The sequence below is a fragment of the Vulpes lagopus genome, chromosome 1 (genome assembly GCF_018345385.1).
Source record: "Vulpes lagopus strain Blue_001 chromosome 1, ASM1834538v1, whole genome shotgun sequence".
Classification (NCBI taxonomy): Eukaryota; Metazoa; Chordata; class Mammalia; order Carnivora; family Canidae; genus Vulpes; species Vulpes lagopus.
In genome coordinates this window covers 89,522,311-89,530,967 of record NC_054824.1, presented here as the reverse complement: position 1 = coordinate 89,530,967, position 8,657 = coordinate 89,522,311, and the positions used below count along the sequence as shown (strand labels likewise).

The following is an 8,657-nucleotide window of genomic DNA, read 5'->3' as shown; positions in this document are numbered from 1 at the left end:
GACATAGGCAGAGGGAGAAGCAGGCTCCATGCACCGGGAGCCCGACGTGGGATTCGATCCCGGGTATCCAGGATTACACCCTGGGCCAAAGGCAGGCGCCAAACCGCTGCACCACCCAGGGATCCCAAGTTAAGAACTTTAAAAAGGAAAACTTAAAACTTTTAGAAGAAAATATAGTTGCATACCTTTCTGACCTTGGGTTAGAGAATATTTTATAGAATACTTCAAAAGCACAAAACTTAAACTGAACAGATTATGTGAGAATTAAGAGCCTTTGTTTTTCATGATGCACTTTAAAGAGAGTGAGGAGAGAATGAGAAGTTATTTGAAAAATTTCTAGTCAGCAGAAGATTATAATCAAGTATACATAGATCCTATAAATTAAAATATAGAAAATTAATAAGTGGACAAAACATGTATATCGACAATAAATTTCTGAAAAATCACCCAACTTTACTAGTAATTGGGAGGATGTTGATAAATAACATGACGAGATGTCATTCTCTATCACTTGTCAGTAGAATTTAGAAATCTAATTGAACTGCTACTGGAGAGGACATGGATCTTTTACAAGTTGCTGGTAACACTATAAAATGATACAAACATTATGGAGAACAATTTGGGCATTGTTTTATAAAGTTGAATATTCCTGGATACATACTATCTTTAGATATATAGCCAGGGGAAATTCTTGCACATATGTGCTGGAAAACATAACAAAAATGTTCATGGTGTCACTGTTCATAATAGTAAAAACACTGGAGATAACAAAAGCATCCATGTGTAGTGGAATTGAATAACTATATTATGGAATTTTTATAAAATGGAATAGCATGCAACAATAAAAGTTGATCTGTAATTAAACATCATAGATGATGAATCTTAGCGTCATAATCTGAGGGGAATGAGGCAATAAAGCAAATCTTAAAAGATTGCCTACTCTTTGGTACTCTTCTTAAGAAGTTCAAAAACAAAACCAAGCTGTATATTGTGTAGGTATGTAGATGTGGGTCAGGAAACTATAAAAACAAATATCAACAAAACTCCATGTGATGACTAGAATTCCTTTTTCCATTTATCAGTTGCCTTAACCCCTTGTCAAACCTTTTAGTTTTTGATTTTTTCTTTTTTTTCTTCTTTCATTTCTTTTTTTATCTTTTATTTAAATTCAATTTGCCAACATATACTATAAACACCCACTGCTCATCTCATCATGTGCCCTCCTTAATGCCCAACATCCAGTCACCCCATCCCCCTACCCACTTCCCCTTCTGCAGCCCTTTGTTTCCCAGAGTTAGGAGTCTCTCATGGTTTGTCTCCTTCTCTAATTTTTCCTCACTCAGTTTCCTTCCTTTCCCTTATGGTCTTTGGCTTTAGTTAATGGCTTCAACTGTTACTTGTATGCACACGTTATCAACATTTTGGATTTGTTGAATTTTATAGGTTGAAGTACATTTCTTTTTCCCCAAAAAGGCTTTATTACACATGGAGGAACGGGGTTCAATCCTTTTTGGCTGCTACTTTCCTCATGGCTGCCAGGATGTTAGTGAGCTACTCTCTCTTCCCCCGGGCACAGATGTATGTCCCCATCCTTTTCTTGATGAACCTGAGGGCCCGATTGCCCTTGGAAACCTTGAGCAATCCAATGGCATGCTCCTTGTATGAGGCGGGGGGGAAGCTGCATCTCCCTCACAAACTTGGTGTGCTTGGTGAGGCGCTGCGGCAGTGGCCATGCCTAGGCTTGCTCATGTTCAGTCACCTTGTGGCCCTTGTCGAGGCCCATGTCATGGGATAGCACAGAGCCATGGCTGCTGCTCCCTCGTGGCTCCCATGACAGACTGAAATACACTTTTAATCTCCATTTTTAACAGTGAATAAAGAGTTTGTGACATGCCTAAGTCCATACAATTTAGAAGACCCAGAGAGGTTGATATCAAATCTTATAACTGCAGCCCTTATTCTCTCAACGTCGTCTTTTAAGGTTCAAATCATAATTCAAAAGCTCAAATGTTCAAGCAGATACTGTATTTATTTTTTTAATTTAAATTCGATTAGCCAACATATAAGTCTTTAGTCATTAGTTTCAGATGTAGAGTTCAGTAATTTATTAGCTGAATATGATCTCAACATTTTAATAACAGTATATATCACTTTCCTGCTCCTAAAATCACTGCATTATCCTGCTTTGCTCCTTTCTTTAAATAAAGCCACCATTATACAGTAGATTTTAAATCACAAATTTATCTTCAATTTTCCCTTTTAAATAAATTTTTGCTAATAACCTTTTTTACTTTATCACTTACCTCACCTATGTACTCTAATCTTCAAAGGACCTGAACACACCGGTACTATGCATTTCCTCCTTTTTCACTCTTCCCCTCCTGCTCTCTAGAATGCCTTCTTTCCTTCCTTACTTACCGTAAAATTAATCTCAAACACTTCTCATCCAGAAAGTTTTTAAGGCTACCCCAAACTTACAATTTCTTTATCTCTTCTCTCTCTATTTATAAATTGCTCTTTATCTTTATTTTTATTTTTTTAAAAGTTATTTATTTATTTGAGAGAGAGAGAGGGAGAGAATGAGAAGTAATGGTGGGGAGGGAGAAGGAGAAGCAAACTTCCCCCTGAGCAGGGTCCCAAATGCAGGGCTGGATCCCAGGACCCTGGGATCACGACCTGAGCGGAAGGTAAATGCTTAACTGACTGAGCCACCCAGGTGCCCCATCTGTTTTTTTCTTAAGCCACTTAACCTTCTTTGTATTTTGTGTATCTATCTTATTATTCTTACCTGTTGTGTTGGCAGATACCATGTTTACCATGTTTCACTTGTCTTTTTTTTTTTTTTAAGTTTTATTTATTTATTCATGAGAGAGAGAGAGAGAGAGAGAGGCAGAGACACAGAGGGAGAAGCAGGCTCTATGCCGGGAGCCCAACATGGGACTCGATCCTGGGACTCCAGGATCATGTCCTGGGCCAAAGGCAGGCGCCAAACCACTGAGTCACCCGGGGATCCCCTCACTTGTCTTTTTAATTTCTACATAGCAAAGTCATGGAATGGATAATAATTTAACAACTTTAATATAACAGAGAAACCTATAGGCTGACTTTGCCATAAAACAGGAATTACAGCCAAGTTTATTTTATTTTTTAAAAATATTTTATTTATTCATGAGAGACACACACACACAGAGAGGCTGAGACACAGGCAGAAGGAGAAGCAGGCCCCATGCAAGGAGCCTGATGTGGGACTCGATCCTGGGTCTCCAGGATTCCACCCTGAGCCGAAGGCTGTGCTAAACCGCTGAGCCCCCCGGGCTGCCCTACAGCCAAGTTTATATTTGACATGAGAAACTAGAAATGAGTACGTCATCTACTTCTAACTATAACAATCATTACTTATTGCAGGTTTTAATCAATTTATATATCCGCAAGATTTTTTCCAAGAAAGTTTTGCTCTTTAATCTAGGGCACAGGATATTGGATAATTTGGACAGATACCCAGCAAAAATAGTTCTTACAAATGTTAAGTCTTTCAACTTGCAGGACCAGGTACAAAGCCTGGGATTTAATGTACCATGAATCCTGAATTATCTTTTCAAAGAAGCTGTTCATCTACTTTAGAAAAGTTCAGGCTCTTCCTTCCTCACTAATGCAGGTAATATATGCAAATAATGGACACACAATCTTCTCCCCGTGAGATAGAATAAGGAATCCTGTACTCATCTCTGAACCCAGTGCCTTTAGCAAGCTGACACTGAGGAAGTGTGGCTTTGCTTTCCATACACACTTTACATCGAGTTCTGGGCAAAGAGAAATTTTCACCGTAATACTTTAGTATTTGAATAAGAAATACAGTGTGATTTCATGCATTCACATGAAAATCATATACATATGTCAAAATAGAGTGATCCTCTATTTATTATGATTGTGAAAGTTAATGACTTTCTCTGATCTTTTCCAAAATTACAGAGACCAAATCCTGAACAGCCTCCACTTTGAGAGTTTAAATGGAAAGTATATTAATCAGATTAAAGAAAGATTTTGACTTTTGAATTCTCTAATGCAAATTTATTTCTCCCCTTTTCCTTATGATTTTCTTCATTATTTTGCTTTTTTATCTTTATCTAGCCTTAATAAATTTAAAAAAATGAAATTATCTTTCTTCTTCCAAGCCCCCAAGTTTAAATATTATGAATCTGGTGAATCCAGAAACACATGAGTTTAGATACCATGATTATGCCTTTTGTAAGAGCACTTACTTTCTTGATGAAGAAATATGTCTATAGCTTATGGTTATTATGAAGACAATCTTTGTCTTTGGGTCAGATTGTCTTCAGTCACATATCAATTCTGATACTTACATATTATACAGCTTGGGGCAATTTACCCTACCTTTCCAAATTCTGTTGGTCATTCATAAAATTGCCATCATAATGATTTTCATCTCATCATGTTTTTGTGAGATTTAATTGAGATAATATAAAATTCTTAACTTTGTTATGTAACATAGTAAATGCTTGAAAAAGTTATCTACTAAAATTATTAACAAGCAGGCAGTTCATTTCTGTAGTAAAACCAGGATGGATTAGTTTGTAAACTGGTTACATAATCAGATCATCCTACTACCACTTCTGGTTAACACACATGCAGCATAGGTAAAGATTATTCCTAGACTTTTTGCTGTAATTAGTTGTGTATGTGGATCCTGGAAGTTTGTTATGTCAGGAGGAGTAAGTATTAGTTTACACGTTTAAGTGAAGAATTCTATAAAAGCTACTTCCTTCATCCCTGTTATAACCTTCTCTCCCCTTGATATACCAGCAGTGGCAGTCAAAGGTTTCAGGTAAAATAAAATATTCCTATTTTTTTTAGTGTTCTCATAGTGTCTCTGTAGAGCTCTGTTATCATACTTTTTACATTGTAATTGTTTTGTAATGTCTTTTTCAATAAAAATGGAAGGAATAAGAGAGGGAAGGAAGGATAGGAGGGTGAGAGGAAGGAAAGAATAGCAAGAACAAATTCAGAAACACTTTATATTTTCCTGGAATCTTTTGCAGATGTTTGGAATTCTCCTTCTACTAAGAAATAGAATATTTATTCTCTTAAATTTAGATGTTTGGAACTTTTTGTATTTGTATTAAGACTTTCCCTAATGTTCTTTAGGCATTATTTATATTGCAAGCATTTGTAATGCCTATAATTATTTATATGCATTATTCATAACTTTTCAAAACTATTGTATGCTCAATTCTTGCTTGTTACTGACATTTTTTGTCTAATAGAATACTAACACTATCTGTATCTCTGTCTAAAAGATAAGGTATTTCGTGAGTTGTTTTATAATAGTAAATAATAATCATTTCAAATATACTAAATTATGTGATATAAAGGCAAGTTGTCAGTGGCCAAGAAGATGACAGCCAGTATTTAGAAGAAAACTATAAATATAATAGGCTTCTAAAAGAGGAAAAAAAAATAAAAGAGGAAAAATAGCACATAGTCATGCTATGATTTAGGTGAACTTAGCTAACTTTGTTTTATGACATGGCTTCTAAGATCTCTGGATATATTTTCTCAAAAGCTGACTTTCTTGAGAAACCTACTCATTTTTCTGTTAAAAAATGCCAATAGTGTGTTAAGCATAGTTGCAATTGAATAATAAAGTTAGTATCTCCATCCCAAGGAGACAATAATACTAAAATATGTTTTTCTTTATTTTTTAAATGTTTATTCATTTATTTTGGAGAGAGAGGGAGAAACAGAGAGAGAAAGAGAGAGAGAGAGAGAATGAGCAAGAGGGGCAGAGAGAGAGGAAGAGAGATTTCAAGCAGACTCCATATGAGGGGAGAGCCTGACATGGGGCTCTATCTCATGACCTGAACCAAAACCAAGAGTCAGACAATTAACCAACTGTACCACCTAGGTGCCCATGTTTTTCTTTAAATGTCAATTACTCTTATAATAAGAGAAGATTAACACTACAAAAAATTAAAGCAAAGCAGAACAAAATAATAGAAGATTTTTAAAAACTTTTAATTAACCTTATTTTAACAATGGAGTAAATGAGACTGAACATCATTCCTCTGCTGTTCTTACACCAAAATATCATAACCTGATTTTAATTATGACAAAACATCAGACAGGCCTAAATTGAGGAACATTGTACAAAATCAATAATGGGTATTCTAAAACATCAAGTTCATGAAAGGAAAGGGGAGAGAAAGCAAAATCACACATTGGAGAAGAGCAAAGAGAAATAACAGATAAAATATGGGGTATAAGCTATGATCTTGAGGAAGAAAACATGGAAAAACATAGTAGAGGAAAAAAGTCATAGTAAAAAGAAATGGATGGAATTTGAATAAAATATGCAGTGTAGTTAATAGCATAGTAACAATGTTAATTTCCTGGTTTTATAGTTGTATTATGGTTACATATGGTGTTAACATTAGGGAAATCTGACTGGAGGATATACAGGAATTCTCCACCATTTTGCAACTTTTCTCTAACTCTAAATTTAATTTAAAACATAAAGTTTAAAAAATTTGCTAACTTTTCCCAGCTCCATAATTTGAATAGAAGAGTTTTGATTAGAACCAAAGTCCCTAGTTTTCTTTTCCCCACAGCATGCTACATCTCCATCAAAGTGGCTATCTTTCTGTTTAGTTAACAAAGCAAGTAAATTTCTGTATTTCATTTTATATTACCTTGAAATATTTGCAACTTGCTTAAATAAATGTTCTAACTTTAATATTTTAATATTATTAATGGACTATAAGCAGAAAAGAATCCCTAAACAAGTAATGAATTAATAAGTTAAATCAACCAGTTGAATTGTTCTTTAGAAATACTACCAGTCAAATCTGTCTAATTAGCAAGAGGACTCATATATAAATTTGGATTAGATATTAATACGAATGGCCTATCAAGGCATATTTGGTGTTAAAATACCCTTAAAAAAAATCCCTGATGTGCAACTACCAGAGGAGAGAAATTGTGGGAAAATGTCAAATTCTACTAAACCTATATATAAATCCATGGATTAAGATGAAAGTACACATGGAACGAGGTTTTCTGAAAGAAAGGTCTAAATGAAATGTAGCCTGAGGCTTAGAAACTTCTACATTGAGGATCTAATGACATCCAGGAAATAAAAACCTTCCTAAGTAAGAGTGAGGTAAATTAACAACAACAACAAAAGACCATTAGAGCATGAATTTGAGTTCAAAGAGCTCACAAATAATCTAGGCAATAAATATTTTTGAAACTTGTTACAAATCAGGCATTCTATTTTGCCTCAACATTGATGCCAATTTGCCTCTACAACCTTGGGCAATTAATTATTTTAGTCCTTGAATACCTAAAAATAGGATAATCACCTTTAAAATTTGTATTATTGGGATCCCTGGGTGGCGCAGCGGTTTAGCGCCTGCCTTTGGCCCAGGGTGTAATCCTGGATACCCGGGATCGAATCCCACGTCGGGCTCCTGGTGCATGGAGCCTGCTTCTCCCTCTGCCTATGTCTCTGCCTCTCTCTCTCTCTCTCTCTCTGTGTGTGTGTGTGTGTGTGTGACTATCATAAATAAATAAAAATTAAAAAAAAATAAATAAAATTTGTATTATTATTTTACATTATGAGAGTTTTTGAAAAGTGGTTAATGTGTGGAAACATTTTAAGTTCTTGGAAGGAAAGCATAAATACTTTCTTTGTCCCTGTTCTTCACAGAAGGATGTTTTTTTCGTTAGCTGGGAAAAGCAAAAAAAACCTACAAAGAATAAAAAACAAAAAGCATGATATATACACACACTGTGTTTGAGTTTTGAGAAATAGAGTCTACCAGGTAAAAAAGAAATCTGAAAATACTCGTCAGGATACCAATTGGAAGAATAGAATTCCTTCACGTATTTCCTCTTATCAAATAATAAAATGATATAATAAATGGAAAGTGAGGGTATAAATTCTTTACTCAGAATTCCTGTCTTTGATCTCAGAGATCCTTTATAAGTAAAATGACCAAGCTGAAAATACTGGTTAGCACTTGGAATACCTTTAAACCGTGATAGTCCTTGTGAACTCATCTGTGTGTGCTTTTGTGCCCCAGTAACATTATTAAAACAGTAAGTGAAAAATTGAAAGACCACAATAATGGTCCTAGAGGACATAGAAAACATGGCCTTTAATAGAAGAAGGATTTTTACAAACAGGCTGATTTCACTCAGGATCTCTTGGGTTGTCATGTTTTTCTCTCTAGGGAGGAGTGTGATCTCAGAGAGAGGCAGAAACAAAACTGAAATCTCTTGCCAATGTGTTTTGAACCACATTAACTTTCCACTGTGAGGACAGTGCTTGAGCCACAGCATAAGTATACCTATAGCTTCCAAATTGGACTTAATAGATCCCCAAATCCAAGGAATATACATCTTTATAGATTTTAGTTCAACAGATGAACAGCTATTAGTTCTGGCAGAGAATTTGACTCCCCTGTAACTTGATGAAAAACATGATACCCTGGGTTCTTTTAGTGTTAAAATGCTAGCCAGGTTCACTTGTGGTCTTTTTTCTCTATTTCAGTAAATTATGTCTTTCTGTGATATCACGGGAGATTTGGCATTAAACAGCATCTCTAAACAAAATCCTTTTGGTGTGGAAGAATGTC

General features: G+C 35.2%; 1 pseudogene; it reads right to left on the bottom strand.

Moving 5' to 3' along the window:
- Window positions 1-1,500: 1,500 nt before the first annotated feature.
- LOC121473848 lies at window positions 1,501-1,806 on the bottom strand (annotated as a pseudogene).
- Window positions 1,807-8,657: the final 6,851 nt, after the last annotated feature.